At 37.7% G+C, this 22,278-nt stretch overlaps 1 protein-coding gene across 4 annotated transcripts in view; it reads right to left on the bottom strand.

Moving 5' to 3' along the window:
- Nucleotides 1–22,278, bottom strand: part of LOC143228781 (uncharacterized) — a 234,203-nt gene that overhangs the window by 101,241 nt on the left and 110,684 nt on the right. Inside the window, exon 1 of one of the 4 annotated variants that reach the window (XM_076460137.1) lies at nt 16,106–16,256. The exons of the other annotated variants lie outside the window; for them this stretch is intronic. The gene's annotated coding sequence lies outside the window, so the exon portion shown is untranslated. Of the gene's footprint in view, nt 1–16,105; nt 16,257–22,278 lie in introns of those variants that run through there. 4 annotated transcript variants of the gene reach the window in all.

Below are 22,278 nucleotides of genomic sequence, written 5' to 3'. Positions count from 1 at the left end.
TTTGGCCTTGGATTTCGCATCCAAGCATTTTAATCACCAAGTCACATTTAACGAGAAGGTAATCGCACTGTATTACATTACTCAATAATTCTGAAATAATGATAAATAATGAAGAAACTTTACACGGGATTTTTTTTCTGGTCTGTATAGTCCTTTCAGCACTTGCACACATGACTGTTACAAAATTAACTTAGTAAGTATTCTAATTCATAGATAATATATATTTACTAGCTCTGATTGTAATTTTCATGATGAAGCTATAAATATATATAAAAATAATTTACTAAAAATTATTTCCCTCTAGCATCCTGCCACCCAATATACATACACGCTATGAGATTTATTATCACTACGGGAAAAATATTTAGCGATATTGCACGGATTCGAACGCGGGTCGCTAGATTTGAAATTCTGGGGTCTAACCAAGGGCCAACCCGCGCCCTTTATGCGACATAAATTATAGAAACAGACACCACTATCTATTAAATATCAGACTTAAGATGTAGAGAACATGACTTAGAATGGTTATCGGGGCCCATAAAGGTTTATGTGCGTGCGAAATTAAAGCAAATTTCTGTACTCTTGGTTTGTTACAAAACTCCTATACCTACTTACTGTATGCATAATAAAATAGATACACCATTAGAACAACAACAAGCGTTCACAATACAGCAGTTAACGCTGTATGTGTTGTTTCATGAATAACCAGTATCCGGTATAGCATGAGCGTCAAACAGCATAGAAATGGGTTTTAAACAGTCTTTGGAACAAAATACGAAAGGTGTACTCGAAATAAATCTTCTTTAAAGAGAAAATCTCGCCCATTCTCAGATCACGTTCAAACGTGAAGACATTTTATAAAACATTCAGTAACACATGGGCATTCGTCATCACTTGGGTTTACGGCCGAAAGCACCGCTAATATTTAACTAAAGAAACCATAAATTTCGTTTTCAAGTTCGAAAATAATAACGCTATAATCAATCAGCTATACTCACTACCGAACCCTTTGAAGTTGTGATCAAAATAGTTCGCTTAATTTGATCAGAAGTTATTAAATCCAGCGAAATGCATTTTGTTGTCACTATATTGGCACACACAAATGTGTCCCTACATGAAGAAATAAAGTCCGAGAACACTTACACTATTATTTCACTTTTAAAACGTATTACAATTATCATCAACGTGATTTGCTAATTTCAAAAAACAAACCCCAACTAATTTATTTTTTTATTATAATTAAATATCACTACAAGATAGACACGAAGTACAGTTGTTGATAAGTTCGAAGTCCAATGGTCGAAAGATGAAACCTGAGACACTTATAGGTCAGGCATTACTGGAACATATAAACTGCAGACAAATTTGTTTCGTTAAATTTAGCGCAAAACTACATAATAGACGAACGCACCAGCTGTGCCTAACTCGGAACTAGAGAGACTACAGGACAATCAACTCCGCGAACTAAACGAATAATACACTGTTAGGCCTTACACAATGAATAGTGGGATTGACCGTAGCATTATAACACCCCCACGAATGAAAAGACGAACATGTTTGGTGTTACAGAGATTCGAATCCGAGACCCTCAGATTACGAGTCGAGCGCCCTAGCCACCTGGCCACGCCGGACCAGTCGTCACATGTAACGCCTCCACGTTTGAAAGAACGAGCATGTTTTCAGCGAATGGTTTCATCCCGCGACTTGCAAAATTGTGAGTCAAGAGTCCCCTAACAACAAGGTCACTTAACGCGTGTACTAGAAACTTAAAAACCCAACTGATTTTTGTTCCTATGAATAAGAAATGTAAATTTATTCTATTTAAACACAAAAATAGGTTGTATTTTGTTTTGATTTGTTGATGTGGAAAAAATGCAACATTCTATTTGTTTGCTTAAAACAGAGTTAGACAGATGTCTAAGATATTTTATGAAAAAACGAACAAACATTGTTTGTCTTTGTTTTCTGAATTTCGCGCAGAGCTACTCGAGGGCTATCTGCGCTAGCCGTCCCTAATTTAGTAGTGTAAGACTAGAGGGAAGACAGCTAGTCATCACCACCCACCGCCAACTCTTGGGCTACTCTTTTACAAACGAATAGTGGGATTGACCGTCACGTTATAACGCCCCCCACGGCTAAAAGGGCGAGCAAGTTTGGCGCGACGGGGATACGAACCCGCGACCCTAGGATTAAGAGTCACACGCCTAAACCCACCTGGCCATGCCGGGCCTGAACAAAAATATTTGTACGTTTAAAAAAAAAGAAACACATTCCATTTTTCACGATCGTGGTATTTCCAAGTCAAAGCGCCATCAGGTACTAAGCGAAACCACGATTGTTATAAAGGAAAAAAACAAACGTAAAGAAGTAATCGCTTTCCCTCAGTTTTGCAGCTTCGATGTTTCACCACGAAACGACAAACGTTAAAGAAGAGGAGTGTGTGTGTGTCTTTCTTATAGCAAAGACATATTGGGCTATCTGCTGTGTCCACCGAGGGGAATCGAACCTCTGATTTTAGCTTTGTAAATTCGAACACTTACAAGACACAAAGAAAAAAGGAGGTTTCGCTTTCTCTTCTGACAATAAACGATGCTTTAAAACAATGTTTTTTGTTGTTGTTGTTTTTTATCTGGTATTTCTACACCAGAATGTCGTGTTTTTGATAACTCGACTCAACTCACTTTAGGGTTCGAAGTTATGACCGCATATTCCACGAAAGGCCAAGCAGACAGACGGAACAAGTCAGAAAAAAACCACAAGGTACTGGTATTAATAATTTAAGTCATGATTCAGTGAACACACCTGGGTTGTTGTACAGCGAGTGGCTTGTTCATTACCTCGCGCGCACGAAGTCCTGCCGATCTTTTTTGTTCGTTTCCGCGAGTCACTCAACTTTGGTAGTTTCATGCCCTAACTACCTAACCCTCATAAAACCTCCTCTCTCTACGATCGTTCGGACATACCACCCTCTAACATTTGATTTTCAACATTGATAACGGAATTAACATGGTCTTTGTGTCCACAGTCTTAGTAGCTCTTATGGCCAAAAACTTGTGTTTGTCCGAACCCAAAATACTGAGCATGTATAATATATTTATAAAAACGGCTCGTTTGGGTTGAGAAAATATTTTACGTGAGAGCAAATAACGTTTCGACCTTCGTCGGTCATCCTCAGGTTCACAAAGAAAGAGAGAAGTAACTGACCGGAAGCTGACCACATGTTTGAAAGGGGTTGTGTAACTGAGTATCGGAATGTAGAGGGCGTGCTTAGATGTTTGAATATATAATATAATAAATAATAATAATAAAATTACATATAAAATAATAAATAATAATAATAAAATAATAATATAAAATTACATGTAATATAATAAATAATAATAATAAAATAATAATATAAAATTATATATTCAAACATCTAAGCACGCCCTCTACATTCCGACACTCAGTTACACAACTCCTTTCAAACATGTGATCAGCTTCCGGTCAATTACCTCTCTCTTTCTTTGTGAACCTGACGATGACCGAAGAAGGTCGAAACGTTGTTCGCTCCTCTACGTAAAATATTTTCTCAACCCAAACGAGCTGTTTTTACATATATGTTTCTCTACAAGTGGGTTTTCTCAACATCACTGAGCATGTATAATACTTTTCCTGGGTGAGTTTGATTATTCATATACGGTGCTCTATGTGGAAATCTTACTGACATTTTCTAAGGTACTTGAATACATACGAAAGGCAGCGAACCTAGACGAAGCCACGCTCAGCTGTTCAATTGTTTGTTTCTTTGTGATTTGCGCTAACCGTTCCTAATTTAGCAGTGTAAGACCAGAGGGAGGGCAGCTAGCCATCGCTGCCCACAGCTAACTCTTGGGCTACTCTTTTACTAACGAATAGCGGGATTGACCGTAACATAATGACGCCCACACGGCTGAAAGGGTGAGCATGTTTGATGCGACGGGGATTCGAACCCGCGACCCTCAGATTACGAGTCGAGTGCCTTAGCCACCTGGCCATGCCGGGGGCCTTCTTACGATTAGGCGCAAAGCTACACAGAAACATATCAGTGCTTTGCCCACAACGGGTATCGAAACCCGGTTTCCAGCGTTGTAAGTCGACTATTTATGTATCTGACCACGCTGAAGGTCTCAGTTGGTATTGCTGGCATTAACTTATTATAATCCTGGCTGAAAGAATTTCATCTGTTGGTACTATTGAGAATTCCCTGTTGTTGTTGTCGTTTTTTTCTCAAAATACCCTATTCTTTGATCAATTTAAGATCGACAGGAACTCATCTAAAAAAAAAAAAAAAAAACGTCTTTATATCCTGCAACAAAATTCGGTGTTTCTAATAAAGAAACAGAAAGAAAGGGTCTCAAAAGATTTCTAAAACTATTCGCTTTGTGCGTGCGAAGACATCCAGAAGAGAGGCCTTGGAACCAACGCATGTAGCTCCTGCTGGAGCACATTAAAGAACTTGGATGGTTCGTGTGGAAAAAAATAGACGTCCACAAATAAGCGATAGTAAATTCAGTTATTGTTCGATTCGTATTTGTAGTTCTCCGATCACTGGCGCAATAATACTTTCTTTTCATCCTGTGAAAATAAAGTTCGTTGCCCATTGGCTGGTTGCCAATAAAACGCGACAACGGGAAAAAATAATCCGTGCACACTGTAACTTTTCACTTTGTAAGAGGAACGAGTGGAGAAAATATTTTACGCAGGCTTCAGTGTGATACAATGAGCGAGGGACTTGTATTACTTTACTATTCTCAACCGCACCAGAAACGATATTCTCGTTCCCAAAGCGTGAGTAAATGTTTAGACCCCTTCCCCCACAAGTTATCTCTAGAATAACTTTATTGCCGTCTAGTTCTTGCCCGGGGGCGGGGAGGGGGCGAGTTCCCTCTCTGTAACCAACATTGCTTTAATCATTACCTTATACCAATTCTGAGAACTCACGAGCGAAACCGAAGTTTCATTACTCCGTCACTGGTTTACCTTGAAAGAAGATGATGAGACTAAGGTTAAAGGTTAACTTTACCAAGGATTAGTTTATTGTTACGTCTTGTCGACCGTCGAAAACTTGGGGAGTAGTGAAATAATAAGATTTGCGCGCCACCCGTCGTAGGAACTCGTTGTTTTAAGTTTTTTTGTTTGTTTTAATTCGTTCAGTGGACACGGGCGACATATTAAATAAACTGTCCCACCCTCTTCCGCAAATTCAAACATGTCCCGCTACCTGTGCATCATTCAAATTATATCATTTCTGGACAGCAGTGTTTACATTAAACGATCAAAGTGGTCACAGGAGTCATTTTGGAGGATATATTTAAAACGGGACAACATTTTGATAAGCATTCGTCCATCAGCTACGAATAAACACAAGTACGTTATTTGTTTCAGAACTTCATGCAAAGTCACATAAAAACTACTCGGGCCTAGCTGTCTGACTTTCAACTTAACAAAACAAACAAACAAACAGAAAACCACGACCGAAAATTTGAAATACTTTGGTCTCACCAAATAAGTCGATTTACTGCGCACTCAGCTCGAGTTTACGATAACGGGACGTGAACCATGAATCTTTCTTTTGTTATGTTGAAAGTTATTGAACACATACAATTATGTACCTGTATCTCTACAAACTGCAGCCCCACGAGTGGTTCAGCGGTACCTATGAAAACTGAGTTTCGATACCCGTGAAGGATACATCGTAGATAGCCCATTGTGTTGCTTCGCGCTGAAGAACAAAAATATGCTTCCAATTATATCGAAATATTGAGAGAAAACAACAACAAAATTTTCTGAAATAAATCTATACATGGTTTTTATTCAGGGATCGATTAGGGAGGGTTTTATATGAATAAAGTAAATTTATACATGGTCTTCATTCAGGGATCGATTGGGGAGGGTTTTATATGAATAAAGTAAATCTATACATGGTTTTTATTCAGGGATCGATTAGAGTGGGTTTTATATGAATAAAGTAAATCTATACATGGTCTTCATTCAGGGATCGATTAGGGTGGGTTTTATATGAATAAAGTAAATCTATACATGGTTTTTATTCAGGGATCGATTAGAGTGGGTTTTATATGAATAAAGTAAATCTATACATGGTCTTCATTCAGGGATCGATTAGGGTGGGTTTTATATGAATAAAGTAAATTTATACATGGTCTTCATTCAGGGATCGATTAGGGTGGGTTTTATATGAATAAAGTAAATCTATACATGGTCTTCATTCAGGGATCGATTAGGGTGGGTTTTATATGAATAAAGTAAATCTATACATTGGTCTTCATTCAGGGATCGATTAGGGTGGGTTTTATATGAATAAAGTAAATCTATACATGGTCTTCATTCAGGGATCGATTAGGGTGGGTTTTATATGAATAAAGTAAATCTATACATGGTTTTTATTCAGGGATCGATTAGGGTGGGTTTTATATGAATAAAGTAAATCTATACATGGTCTTCATTCAGGGATCGATTAGGGAGGGTTTTATATGAATAAAGTAAATCTATACATGGTCTTCATTCAGGGATCGATTAGGGAGGGTTTTATATGAATAAAGTAAATCTATACATGGTTTTTATTCAGGGATCGATTAGGGTGGGTTTTATATGAATAAAGTAAATCTATACATGGTTTTTATTCAGGGATCGATTAGAGTGGGTTTTATATGAATAAAGTAAATCTATACATGGTCTTCATTCAGGGATCGATAAGGGTGGGTTTTATATGAATAAAGTAAATCTATACATTGGTCTTCATTCAGGGATCGATTAGGGTGGGTTTTATATGAATAAAGTAAATCTATACATGGTCTTCATTCAGGGATCGATTAGGGTGGGTTTTATATGAATAAAGTAAATCTATACATGGTCTTCATTCAGGGATCGATTAGGGAGGGTTTTATATGAATAAAGTAAATCTATGCATGGTTTTTATTCAGGGTTCGATTAGGGAGGGTTTTATATGAATAAAGTAAATCTATGCATGGTTTTTATTCAGGGATCGATTAGGGAGGGTTCTATATGGATAAAGTAAATCTATACATGGTTTTTATTCAGGAATCGATTAGGGAGGGTTTTATGTAAAATAATATATTGAGAAATGTTCATTTGAACAGTTAGTCCAACTAGTTGGTCTACTAGTTTTAAAGGAGTATAGGAGTGGTCTACATGTTTCTCAACCTTTTTCACTTCCAACACGATTAGTTCAGTGGGTGTAACTACAAAAGATGCTCCCTTCCCGCATAAGAAAGTGATTAGACACCCTACTTTAACACTGCTTGTTGGAAGTTCTTACGTCTATCAGACCCTTCGGCTGTTAGGACTAATTTACACCATTGGTTCAGTTTTTAACCTGCAGTCTTCACCGCAGCGTGATCAACCCAGTCATTCCGAGTCAGACAGTACATGGATCGGAAATCTCCCTTCTAGAATGTATACATATAACAACACTTACGTCTGATCAAGGAAACCACAGGTGGGTTCGTTATCTCTGTTCCGACATAGATAAAAGTACTTGTTATGTCATGTCGCTGTGTCTGCGCTAGCCGTTCCTAATTTAGCCGTGAAAGATTAGAGTGAAAATAGATAGCTCGTCATCACCACCCACCGCCTACTCCTGGACTACTCTTTGAGCACACGCATCTTTGATGAGTCGGAGATTCGAACCCACGAAGCTTTGTTTGCTAGTCGAACACCCTACCCACCTGGCCTTGCCAACCCGCAGATCCGTAATAGAAAGTTTTATTTTCTTCTGATATTGTCAAAACACTGGTAGACTACGGAAGGTAGCTAGTTAACAGCATCCATTGATAGCCCTTGGGCTAACCTAACGAACTGTGGTATTTGACGGTCACTCTTATAACGCATCCGTGGCCTCAAAGTGCGGAACTCAAACCCTAAACCTTCGGATTCACAATCAGACATGCTAAACACATCAAAATAAAAAGCTCAAAAAATGTATTTGTTGTGCAGAGTTACGTCATTAACAAATGGATATATCACAACAGTATTTTCACACATAACATTACTAAAGCTTTAACGGGTGGGTAAGCTACATATCGTTAGATTACCATAACCGTCAGGAAATCTTCATAACTCTACATAACATAGGTGGAGCTAAAGTAATATCAAAGCATATTTATCACGACAAAGTTTGTAAAATTATACACCGTGTGTCGTAATTTTTATTGCTCGCGCGAAATTACCCCGATCAACGATTTTTTCGTTAATTCGTAATTTACGTAAATTAAAAAACAACAACTCATTTTCTAACTCCGAACACACTTCTTTAGTGTTTAGAATAAGATGTTCTCGTCCATTTTAATTAACACCCAGTATAATTATAATATGGTATTAAGTGTTTTAAATGCTATCAATCATACTACGGTTCTGCTGCTCGTTTAACTTTAAATGGAAAAAAAAAATGTAAATCGAAGGTAGTGCAGCGCCATCTATCAATGTGATACATAACCAAGCACAACTAGCAGAATATTACCCATACAAGTTTTATAATCCCTGTAGCATTCGAATATTACAGCTGATTAATGAACAGAAAAAAAAAAGAGTACAATTTGAAAATATCAAATATCTTAAACGGTTTTGTATGAAATGAAATAACACAAGAGTATCCATAATGAAACTTTGTAGAACGGATGGCAACTGCCTGTTGTGGAAGACGAAAGGCGGAAGACTCTCGAAACGTCGTCCTCTACACTTGTGTATCTACAATAGGCAGTTGCCACAAGCGTAGTTTTATTCCCAGTGTTCACTTGCTCTAAAAGGTTACGTGACAATACCTTCCATATCCTACTAATGTCGAGGTTTGATATCACCATCAGTTATGTTGTGGTACATAAGCAACTTACAAAACCCAGCGGTCAAAGTGGCCCAGGCCCGGCATGGCCAGGTGGGTTAAGGCGTTCGAATCGTAATCTGAGGGTCGCGGGTTCGAATCCCCGTCACATCAAACATGCTCGCCCTTTCAGGTTTGGGAGCGTTATAATGTTACGGTCAATCCCACTATTCGTTGGTAAAAGAGTAGCCCAAGAGTTGGCGGTGGGTGGTGATGACTAGCTGCCTTCCCTCTAGTCTTACACTGCTAAATTAGGAACGGCTAGCACAGATAGCCCTCAAGTAGCTTTGTGCGAAATTCAAAAAACAAACAAACAAACAAAATCTTTCACATAGATTGGTCTTACTCTGATGGGCCGCTGACAGCTGTCACTTTAATTTCTTGTAATTCATAATACACTAAAGAAAAATTGGCGTTTGCCATTAAGAGAAGTCGGTTTTCCCACGTGCCTAGAAATCTGACATGGTTACCAATTGTGTTGAAGTTAGCACAATGGACTCTCCAGTGGCATTGTTTCAGAGGTTTCGTCCGAATAATCTTTTATAAAAATTCAATATTATCTGAGCAAAGTAGGTGTTACTTAGGTTTGGCGCTCTCCTTCTTTTATAAAGAAGGGGTAACTGGGCCCCTAAGTATAGTGCAATGTCAATTTGGTTATTAATTTCATTACTTTTAACTATGTCCAATAGATATAACAAAAACAAGCCAAGCCTTTGTTTGTCAACGGTAAACATGAAAGTCCAGTAGACCTCAGCGCAGACGTTACACGTTATTTAACTAAAATTGCAGGCCTTCACGTGCTATGTTAGGCTTAACAGCTTGAAAAAAACAACGCGCAGTCTTCATTCGTAATATAATTACCAAACCTACGTTTCTTTTCCTTGCCTATAATCTCTTGACATCTGACTTAATTTTTACCCGTGGGAGGGCGTTTAAAGCCGAATGTTTGTCGTATCTCACGAACAGGTAAGTGCGGGTCAAGAAACTTGGCACTTGGAATTTTTATCGCATTATTTTGCATAAAAGATAAATATAAACTGATGTTTCCAGTCGATGCCATTAAAATATGAAAAATGGCGGAACATTACGACTATTTTATACGTTCTTCGTTACTCTATTAAATACAAAGAAAACCACTGAAAAAAAGTCGCACACAAACAACAAAGGTAAATTTAAATTAACAAAAATGTAACTAATATATTACGTATGGCCAACCAATTAGGGACGGCTCGCGCAGATAGCCCTCGTGCAGCTTCGCGCGAAATCCGTTTCGAATAAAACAGATTTACTTGGTTTTTGGAACTGTATATAGTCCTGTCCCGTATGCTTTCATTCAATAATTAATTACAAATTCACAAAATAAATGATAAACAAGTTTATAAATGTTCGTATATTAAAGTCGCAACATTATCTATAATAATACAACATGCTCTGTTTTGTGTTTTACACCTAACTTCCAACATGCGTATGCTACTACAATAAGTATTCGTCACTAAATATATATATATGAATGGCTAGGTGTATTTGAGAATTATTACATGATTTGTTTGGAACGTGGAAAACGCATAAAATTGTTTGGGAAAAAGCCCTTATTGGCTCAGCAGTTAGATTGAGGGTTTATACTGCAAACATTTGTGGTTCGATTCTTCTAGTGGGCACATTACCCAATAGTTAGCATGTGCTTAAAATAAACAAACAGAAAACACATAAAAATATAAAGTTTATTATTTTTTCTCGATGTTTAAAATTAAGTTCGTTTTTGTTTCAGGACAAAAAATACACGTTTCTAAAGTAAATTGTTGAGTTTCATTGAATAGCAAATACAGTATTAACAGTGTTACTGTGAATATTAACAGATTCTACATGTTACTGTCAATAGTTAACAGATTCTACATGTTACTGTCAATATTAACAGATACTACATGTTACTGTCAATATTAACAGACTCTACTATTCTACCCGTTACTGCAACGTTAAACACATTCTATTCTACCCGTTACTGCAACGTTAAACACATTATATTCTACCCGTTACTGCAACGTTAAACACATTCTATTCTACCCGTTACTGCAACGTTAAACACATTATATTCTACCCGTTACTGCAACGTTAAACACATTCTATTCTACCCGTTACTGCAACGTTAAACACATTATATTCTACCCGTTACTGCAACGTTAAACACATTCTATTCTACCCGTTACTGCAACGTTAAACACATTCTATTCTACCCGTTACTGCAACGTTAAACACATTCTATTCTACCCGTTACTGCAACGTTAAACACATTCTATTCTACCCGTAACTGCAACGTTAAACACATTCTATTCTACCCGTTAACTACTGCCGTACCCGTTACTGCAACGTTAAACACATTCTATTCTACCCGTAACTGCAACGTTAAACACATTCTATTCTACCCGTTACTGCAACGTTAAACACATTATATTCTACCCGTTACTGCAACGTTAAACACATTCTATTCTACCCGTTACTGCAACGTTAAACACATTATATTCTACCCGTTACTGCAACGTTAAACACATTATATTCTACCCGTTACTGCAACGTTAAACACATTATATTCTACCCGTTACTGCAACGTTAAACACATTCTATTCTACCCGTTACTGCAACGTTAAACACATTATATTCTACCCGTTACTGCAACGTTAAAGACATTCTATTCTACCCGTTACTTCAGTGTTAAACACGTTTTATTCAATCCATGTTATTTGGTTAACTGAACTTAATTAGTCTAGTTAATATACATTTGCGCAGGTCCTGGAGTTTAAAGCTTCTAATGGTTTCCGGATATGCTACGTAAAATACTACCTAATAAAACAAAGTAAATTTTCTTTCTTACAGTAAACATTACTACACAACGTTATTTACGCCAGAACTGTTTTTGTTTTTAAGAAACAAGTTTCATAGAAAGTAACATACCTCAGAAATGCTGTTATTACAAATATTTATCTATGATGTTACGATCATATATAGGATTAAGAAATCAGTTTAATACAAAGATAGAAAAAAGCCGCAAACCAAGTGCTTTCGAAAGAACCTTTCTTCTTTAAGTACAAACTGGTAACCTGACTTTATCTCATAGCGTGTTTAAGGCCTCGAGGTCACTGAAGCTAAAAGGTCTGGGAATATCTGCCAAAATGAACTGTTTTTCTTGTATGAAGTTTTATGTTATAAAAAAAATAATAAACAGAAAGGGTTGATCTATAAACAAGCCGACACAAAAGACCAACCGCTAGGCCTAACTACCCCTAGGCCTAACCGCGCGTAAGATTATAGTGCTACCAATGATTGTTTCACAGACAATACTGAACGCAGTTATTTAGAGATTGGCTACTAGCTATGCTATTAATTTTTTCTTTCTGTTTCGTCATCATGAGCTGGATTTATCAAATGTTTTCTCTTTCTTTAATTGTAATAAAAAAGTAAAACAAATAACACGATTCAGCTGAGATGTACACGGTTACACCGTGTTCTGTTCGAATTTTTTTGTTTCTTAGTTGTTATGCAATGGAATGTTGTGATCTACAGATTGCGAGAATAGAAACCTTATTTTTCAGCGTTATTAGTTCTCAGAATTGCCGGTAACCCCTCTTGTGGGGGAGGAAGTTATTACACTGCATTGAAAGTAAAAAAAAAAAATCTACTTTATTTCAGAACTTACTCTAAGTATTGCAGTATCAAATTTCATCAACGAAATCCAATAACTGACAGTGAGGTGGGAGGTAACGTGGGCGTGGCCAGAGACAAAACTGGTATTAATACAGTATCATAGCTACAACGTCATAACGCTTGCTTACAATACAAACAAGGTTTCTACAACACGCTAACGTGCTTGTATCGCAGTACTGAGGGTTTGAAACAGTACAAATATATTATATTAGTCTGTAAACGTAATCACGAAAAAAACAAAGACTTGTCGTAATTTTGTTTGGTCTTGATTTTTAAGAGGGATAAGAGAGTGAATAATATAACAACCAATAGCGAAGATATAATTTGTGGCACAAAGTATGGGTCGTATCCCAGTGGCAAGTTGTTGTTGTTTTGAATTAAGCACAAAGCTACACAATGGGCTATCTGTGCTCTGCCCACCACGGGTATCGAAACCCGGTTTTGAGCGTTGTAAGTCCGCAGACATACCGCTGAGCCACTGGGGGGGGGGGGCTAGTGGTAAATTAGTGGACTTATAACGCTAAAAAAACTGGGTTTCGATACCCGTGGTGGGCAGAGCACACATAGCCCATTGTGTATCTTCAAGGTTTACAATAAACCCAGAAACGTAAATCTAGATTAATTAACGTACGATGTCTCAAGGATACAAATCTAATATTTCAATACTAATACACGAATAACAAACATTTGTGCAACAGTCGCCCCCTAGAGGCACAAAACTACATGTAAGGGCTAACTGTGATAGAAACTGAGTTTCGATACCGGTGATGGGCAGAACACAGTTATCTCAATATGTAGCTTTGCGTTGAACTACAAACAAATGTACAATCGTCTTCCGGCATTCCAATGAACACAATGATTTAACAAAACATCTTGGGCGCAGGGACGTTCGAAACGTTTTCTATCACGTGAAATAATTGCAGGAAAGGTGGAGTCCGTGTAATGCATTGAAAGAACAAGTTCCGTCAATAAGCGTGCGATCATTTAATAAAACCTGTACATTCATCTGTTTCATACAGGTGTCATACTGATGACGTCAACAGTACTGGGAGACCATTAAGTTCCGTCACTTGTCTGTTTCATTTCTTTGAGCGACTCGCGATTAAATATTCAAAGTTTACGAATGTCTTTCTTGTTTTCCAGTTTGTTTGTTTGTTTTGGAATTTCGCACAAAGCTACACGAAGGCTATCTGCGCTAGCCGTCCCTAATTTAGCAGTGTAAGACTAGAGGGAAGGCAGCTAGTCATCACCACCCACCGCCAACTCTTGGGCTACTCTTTTACCAACGAATAGTGGGGTTGACCGTCACATTATAACGCCCCCATGGCTGAAAGGGCGAGCATGTTTGGAGCGACCGGGATGCGAACCCGCGACCCTCAGACTACGAATCGCAAGCCTTAACACGCTTGGCCGTGCCGGACCCTTGTTTTCTAGAGATCTCTTTCTTGTCAAAAGGTCAAAGGATATTCGCGTTAACGTAATATTTATTGGATAAATATTGAAGTTACTCTGTAAACAGGAATACAACGGATATGAACTAAAAATAGCTTGCTGGGCTGTAGATCCAATCGCCTGTTTCGCGTCTCTTTGCTGAAAAAAAAATCGCACTAAGTACTTTGAGTAGAGGTGGACAGCCAAATTCAACTGTTTGGTCACAGTAGTACAGGGCCCGGCATGGACAGGTGGTTATTTATGGTTCTCGACCTGTGGGGACGTTATAATGTGACAGTCAATACCACTATTCGTTGGTAAAAGAGTAGTCCAAGAGTTGGCGGTGGGTGGCGATGACTAGCTGCCTTCCCTCTAGTCTTACATTGCTAAATTAGGGATGGCTAGCGCAGATAGCTCTCGTGTAGCTTTGTGCGAAATTCAAAACAAACAGCGGTACAAGTATTCGCTGTGGATTCTCTTATAAATCTGCCTTTTCTTCTGTCTATCAGCTCAAGCTGGAGAGATGGTGGACGCATGCATATAGCTTTTGTATATATACATACACACACACACACACACACAGAAAGCTTGCGCGGATATCCGAAACAAATCAAAAGTAGCGAGGGCCAGACGAGATCGCTTGATTATTTTCAACTATAATTTACAAATCACTGATATACCTTCCCAAGCTGAGTTTTGTTTCTCGTGGAAAGAGATTACAAACGCTTTGCTTTTTAAAAAGTAGATATCCAGATGAAGGCCAAAGGTTGACCTCATATTTCCTTTAGAGCCATTTTAACCCATTTACGGAGGTCATAGCCGAGCTGTGTCACCAAACTACTTTCATGTTTGGTCTATCTGCTGTGCCCACCGCGGGGAATCGAACCGTTGACCCACCGGGAAGTAATCAAACTAAGAAAAGTAGAACACAGTTTCACCTTACCAGATAATAATGCTGTTTGGTTGTCGTTCAGCGTAATGCTACACAACGGGCTATACGTGTTGTGCACACCCTGGGTATAGAAAATGATTTTTGTATCTTCGTAAGCTAAAAGATATACCGCTGAGTCACTGGTGAGCGACACCAAATCCGTAAAGAAATAACACCAAGAATTATGAGCGATAATGAAGAAATGTTTTCAAGTTATTGCTTTCTAACTATCAATTTCAACTTGTGTTTAGTACACACAAAAATATTAAATAACTAAACAACTGGAATTTATTTTTAAAACATTCTCAGAACATTCAGACCAATAGTGTGAATTGAAGTGATAAGTTGGAGATCTACTTTACTTTGTACTTTGGTAATCTGCACTATTTAACGTGTTGATTTACTATATCTAGTAAATATCTTGCTTTGCGTTCCACATGTGTCGAACTTAAAATGGACAAATACTTTATTTTGCCAACTTTAAACGTAGAATCCGTGAAACGGATTGACAAGCCTAACAAGTTCACGTGCAAAGTCACGAGATTCCAGTGCATATTGAATTCCAAGTTCAACGAGCCTGCGATTAGTTAACATCTCTTCAGGTATTTTTGCACCTACAGGTGTCGCTGTATCGTTAAGATATAGTTTTATATTTCAACTGTAACATGAAAAGTTACGTTAGCTCTATTACCTACACCAGAGAAAGTGATTTATTAGGTTAGTCCTGTTATTTGATTTTTTGTGATTGAAAGTGTAATAGCAGGAGATGAATAACCAACCACTAGGTACGATTTTCTGTGACGTCTACAACTTACTTCCCGTCACTAGCTTCTGATCAGTGAAATAGTAAATTTCTCCGCTTGGCTGTGAAAAACATGTCCCATATCAAAAGCAACGAAGTAGCCTATTCGCCCGGTCGATTTAGAGAGGCGGAGCTTTTGTGACGTCACAGGTGAAATAAATGTAACTAAACTGAAACTGATTTATTGCACGTGGTAAAGACCTAGATCTTAAGCTGCTCACACAAAATATGCATCAGAGGTGGTAGAAATTAACGCCCTCTTGTGGGGATGATTTCCTTTTTTATTTTCTAATATGTTTTTAATGGTAAGGTATTCGAAACCTATTTGTATAGGTGGGAGACATTTTTAAACATAAGATAAAACACTTACCGTTACGACATCGGTAGACAGGTATAGCGTTACCCAAAGTTCGAAGTAAGGTTACAAATAACAGCCGATACCAACATTCAGTAATATATCACGAGCTCCGACACGTATCAACAACTGAACACACGTCGTATGATCACTCTCGTCTGAAAATCAGCTTCATGTCACATAGAGGATACGTTCACAAACTTTAAGCCAATCATCAACCGGATCAATCCATTTCTTCTTTCCAGGGGAAAAACAGGTCCCATTTAATACGCCCCATTTATTCAGTAGAAACTGTGTTGTTAGTAACACATACTAACACATGCACATTGAAAGGTGTTGCAGCGTAATCCTCTTCTTTCAACAAACATTAACATTAAAATTTTTATTTACATTGTCTTCAATAGTACAAATACACTTACATCTGTAGCTTTATCTACAATGTCAGTAGTACAAATACACTTACATCTGTAGCTTTATCTACAGTGTCAGTAGTACAAATACACTTACATCTGTAGCTTTATCTACAGTGTCAGTAGTACAAATACACTTACATCTGTAGCTTTATGTACAATGTCAGTAGTACAAATACAGTTACATCGATAGCTTTAACTACAGTGTCAGTAGTACAAATACACTTACATCTGTAGCTTTATCTACAGTGTCAGTAGTACAAATACACTTACATCTGTAGCTTTATCTACAATGTCAGTAGTACAAATACAGTTACATCGATAGCTTTAACTACAGTGTCAGTAGTACAAATACACTTACATCTGTAGCTTTATCTACAATGTCAGTAGTACAAATACAGTTACATCGATAGCTTTAACTACAGTGTCAGTAGTACAAATACACTTACATCGGTAGCTTTATCTACAGTGTCAGTAGTACAAATACACTTACATCTGTAGCTTTATCTACAGTGTCAGTAGTACAAATACACTTACATCTGTAGCTTTATGTACAATGTCAGTAGTACAAATACAGTTACATCTGTAGCTTTATCTACAGTGTCAGTAGTACAAATACACTTACATCTGTAGCTTTATCTACAATGTCAGTAGTACAAATACAGTTACATCGATAGCTTTAACTACAGTGTCAGTAGTACAAATACACTTACATCGGTAGCTTTATCTACAGTGTCAGTAGTACAAATACACTTACATCGATAGCTTTATTTACAGTCAAATACACACTTACATCGAAAGCTTTATCGGTAGCTACAGTGTCAGTATCAAATATCGGTAGCTTTACCTACAATGTCAGTAGTACAAATACAGTTACATCGGTAGCTTTAACTACAGTGTCAGTAGTACAAATACACTTACATATGTAGCTTTATCTACAATGTCAGTAGTACAAATACAGTTACATCAATAGCTTTAACTACAGTGTCAGTAGTACAAATACACTTACATCTGTAGCTTTATCTACAGTGTCAGTAGTACAAATACAGTTACATCGATAGCTTTAACTACAGTGTCAGTAGTACAAATACACTTACATCTGTAGCTTTATCTACAATGTCAGTAGTACAAATACAGTTACATCAATAGCTTTAACTACAGTGTCAGTAGTACAAATACACTTACATCTGTAGCTTTATCTACAGTGTCAGTAGTACAAATACAGTTACATCGATAGCTTTAACTACAGTGTCAGTAGTACAAATACACTTACATCGGCAGCTTTACCTACAGTGTCAGTAGTACAAATACACTTACATCGGTAGCTTTATCTACAGTGTCAGTAATACAAATACACTTTATCTACAGTGTCAGTAGTACAAATACACTTACATCGATAGTCAGTTTACCTTACATCGTGTCAGTAGTACAAATACACTTACATCGGTAGCTTTATCTACAGTGTCAGTAATACAAATACACTTACATCGGTAGCTTACATTAGCTTTACCTACAGTGTCAAGTAGTACAAATACACTTACATCGGTAGCTTTATCTACAGTGTCAGTAATACAAATACACTTACATCGGTAGCTTTACCTACAGTATCAGTAGTACAAATACACTTACATCGGCAGCTTTACCTACAGTGTCAGTAGTACAAATACACTTACATCGGTAGCTTTATTTACAGTGTCAGTAGTACAAATACACTTACATCGGTAGCTTTATCTACAGTGTCAGTAATACAAATACACTTACATCGGTAGCTTTACCTACAGTGTCAATAGTACAAATACACTTACATCGGTAGCTTTATCTACAGTGTCAGTAATACAAATACACTTACATCGGTAGCTTTACCTACAGTGTCAGTAGTACAAATACACTTACATCGGTAGCTTTATCTACAGTGTCAGTAGTACAAATACACTTACATCGATAGCTTTATTTACAGTGTCAGTAGTACAAATACACACATTACATCGGTAGCTTTACCTACAGTGTGTAATACAAATACACTTCAGTAATAAATACACTTACATCGGTAGCTTTACCTACACAGTATACAGTAGTACAAATACACTTACATCGGCAGCTTTACCTACAGTGTCAGTAGTACAAATACACTTACATCGGTAGCTTTACCTACAGTATCAGTAGTACAAATACACTTACATCGGCAGCTTTACCTACAGTGTCAGTAGTACAAATACACTTACATCGGTAGCTTTACCTACAGTATCAGTAGTACAAATACACTTACATCGGCAGCTTTACCTACAGTGTCAGTAGTACAAGTACACTTACATCGGTAGCTTTATCTACAGTGTCAGTAACACAAATACACTTACATCGGTAGCTTTATCTACAGTGTCAGTAATACAAATACACTTACATCGGTAGCTTTACCTACAGTATCAGTAGTACAAATACACTTACATCGGCAGCTTTACCTACAGTGTCAGTAGTACAAGTACACTTACATCGGTAGCTTTATTTACAGTGTCAGTAACACAAATACACTTACATCGGTAGCTTTATTTACGGTGTCAGTAACACAAATACACTTACATCAATGTTTTTATCTATAGTGTTTAATACAAGAAATAAACTTCGCTACATCAAAAATTATGTATACCGACTCTACTGGACAAGGCTTCACTCTACCGACTCTACTGGACAAGGCTTCACTGTATCAAAATTACAATATCAACTATATTTTACATGCTTTCATTACATCAAAAAACATATCTATCAATTATATTGTAGACGTCTTCTACTGTGTTAAAAATTACACCAGCAATTAAGATTAACATAGGTTCACTTCACCAAAAGTTGCATCACGTTGGACACAACTACGTCACCATGAATAGTAATAGATAGCAAAAAACAACCACATTTAAAGACACAACGTCATAACGCTCAGTCGATAAATAATGCTTTTCTTGTTCTGTTCGTATTTCAACACAAAGATATCTCTTGTGTGTTATGTCCACCGCAGATATCGAAACCCATATTTTAGCGTTATAAGCCTTAAGATTTACCGTTGGAAATATTTTTATTTACTTTGGTTTACTCCATCTGTAAGTGAAAGCGAAGCAAAATATGAAATGTTACCCAACGAGACCTTTCGTATAATACTATGACTCGTCACGCCGGTTGGGATCCGAAAAACAAGGTAGTGGTTTTTTACGAGCCACGACTTTTATGGTGTGAACCAGATTGATCAAGCGAGTTATAATTATAATTACATTTATCAATTATATTTATGTTCTTTGTGACTCAGGATTGACAAGAGAATATTAATCTTTTAACTTCTCATTCTAACACCAGTTGTGTTTATATTTCTTAATATTGCATTTTAATTAACTTCAACTATCATTCAAGATAACTGGCGAACCAGTAAGCTTGTCCTCTTGTTGTCAGAGTGGAGCAGATATGATTGGCTTGTTTTTGAATTTCGCGCAAAGCTACACGAGGGCTATCTGAGCTAGCCGTGCCTAATTAATCAGTATAAGACTAGAGGGAAGGTAGCTAGTCATCACCACCTACCGCCAACTCTTGGGCTACTCTTTTACCAATGAATCATGGAATTGACCGTAACATTATAACGCCCCCACGGCTGAAAGGGCGAGCATGTTTGGTGCGACCAGGATTCGAATTCGCGACCCTCGGATTACGAGCCGAACGCTTTAACTCACGTGGCCGTGCCGGGCCTAAGCGGCGATGGATCCACAGGAAAAAAAAATGTATTTATAATTCTGAATACTCACTAATGAAAGAAAACAAGAACGTGTTTTAACATGTTAACCGCACTAAATCTGCCGTATCCAGTGTCAGTTAGGTGCTATGCTGTCGATTCTCATACAGAACGTCAACGCTTCAAATTTTCAAAAATGCAGCTCGTGCTTCTACGTCACACGTCAAACATTTACCAGCGCAACGTTTATGTCTTTTGTTTCGAATAATTTCTTCATTTGCCACTAGAGGGTGACGCTACCACGTACACTATAAATAGCACATAGTCTTTGAAGTACCTCCGCATGAGGGCAGCACACAAAAATAAACAATCTCGGTGTTTCAAGTTTAGATTTGTTTGTTTTTAATTTAGCGCAAAGCCGCAAGAGGGCTATCTGCGCTAGTTAGCAGTGTAAGAGTAAAGAGAAGGCAGCTAGTCATCAACACCCACCGCCAACTCTTGGGCTACTCTTTTACCAACGAATAGTGGAACTGGCCGTCACATTACAACGCTCACACGGCTTAAAGGGCAACTATGTTTGGTGGATTTGAACTCGCGACCCTGGGATCACGAGTAGAGTGCCTTAACCACCTGGCCGGTCCTTCAAGTGTAGTTTCACTTTATCGCATTTATAGTATTGCAGTATTTCATTTACAACGAAATAAAACCGAGTTTAACAAAGATTAACGTTGATACTTAAAAAGTAAACTTTTATATAAAACGATATCTTCGAAGGGCACTGACGTCACATATTGCTTCAAAGAGCACTGGCGTCACGCGAAAAGTTGATTATATGCTGTTTTTGCCCAAACTAAAATGTATTTTATACACCGTTTTAAGTGTATCCCCACCGCAATGTGGGTCCAACTTCTTCAGTCACATCCAAAACCTAAGATACATTTTATAATCCCACGTTGCAGCTTGTACCGTAGGATTTTTTTTGAGAAAAAAAATGCAGCGTATTTTGTTTAATTTTAATGCGTTTTTGTTTTGGCTCGAAAATTATGGTTATAATATAATTTAGTTAGTTTGTTTGTTTTGGAATTTCAAGCAAAGCTACAGGAAAGCTACCAGCGCTAGCCATCCCTAATTTAGCAGTGTAAGACTCAAAGGAAGGCAGCTAGTCATCAACATCCATTGCCAACTCTTGGGGTACTCTTTTACTAACAAATAGTGGGATTGAGCGTCACATTATAACGCCCCCACGACTGGGAGGGCGAGCATGTTTGGCGCGACTCGGGCGCGAACCCGCGACCCTCAGATTACGAAGCGCACGCCTTAACACGCTAGGCCATGCCAGGCCCGCATATAATTTAGAGATTAGGATTTGCTGTTTCTAACGCACTCCTTCATCACGCGTTTGATTACTTATTTAACTTTATTTAAATGTATTTATTTAATTTCACTTTATATATAACAGTATTTAACCGTTCTCAGCCATATTATTATTCTATACCTACTTATGAAAATTTCTAATTATATTTATGGAATTACCTCTCCATGTTCGTCAGTTTAGAAAATGTCATTCAAGTTTATAAAATTATTAAAACGCCCTCACAGCATGTCCTGTTTCATGGCCATAAAGTATGTCATTCGCATTTGAGATACGTATTTCATACACGTGTAATAATAATAATGACAATGGTGTGAGAGAAACTGTCGCGTCGTTAGAGGTAGGCTAGCCGTTCGTATGTGTGAATGGATAGCGGAAGAAGGTAAGGACAGTGCTTTCCTCTGGCGTCATCTGGTAGCGACTCTGTTAACAAGGCACTTCAAGGTATACGAATTCTCTCTTATCGCACCCTCTAGTGGTAAGAACACACACAACACAACCAAGGCTGTAATTTAACATTTATTTCATTGTTGGTTTTTAAAATAAAGTGGTTCTTTCAGAATATAACGAACGACGTACGATCAAAGTCCACCGATAAACTCCAGGTCATGTTGAGTAAAGTATCTTAAAGGTCCGGATAAAGTTAATATCCTATTGACAGGGAGAAAGTCCAACTCGTGGTTCCCTCCAGCGGACAAAACTG

This window comes from Tachypleus tridentatus, chromosome 10, assembly GCF_004210375.1.
Source record: "Tachypleus tridentatus isolate NWPU-2018 chromosome 10, ASM421037v1, whole genome shotgun sequence".
Classification (NCBI taxonomy): Eukaryota; Metazoa; Arthropoda; class Merostomata; order Xiphosura; family Limulidae; genus Tachypleus; species Tachypleus tridentatus.
Note: the sequence above shows the minus strand (reverse complement) of the source record. Positions and strands in the feature narration are given on the sequence as shown.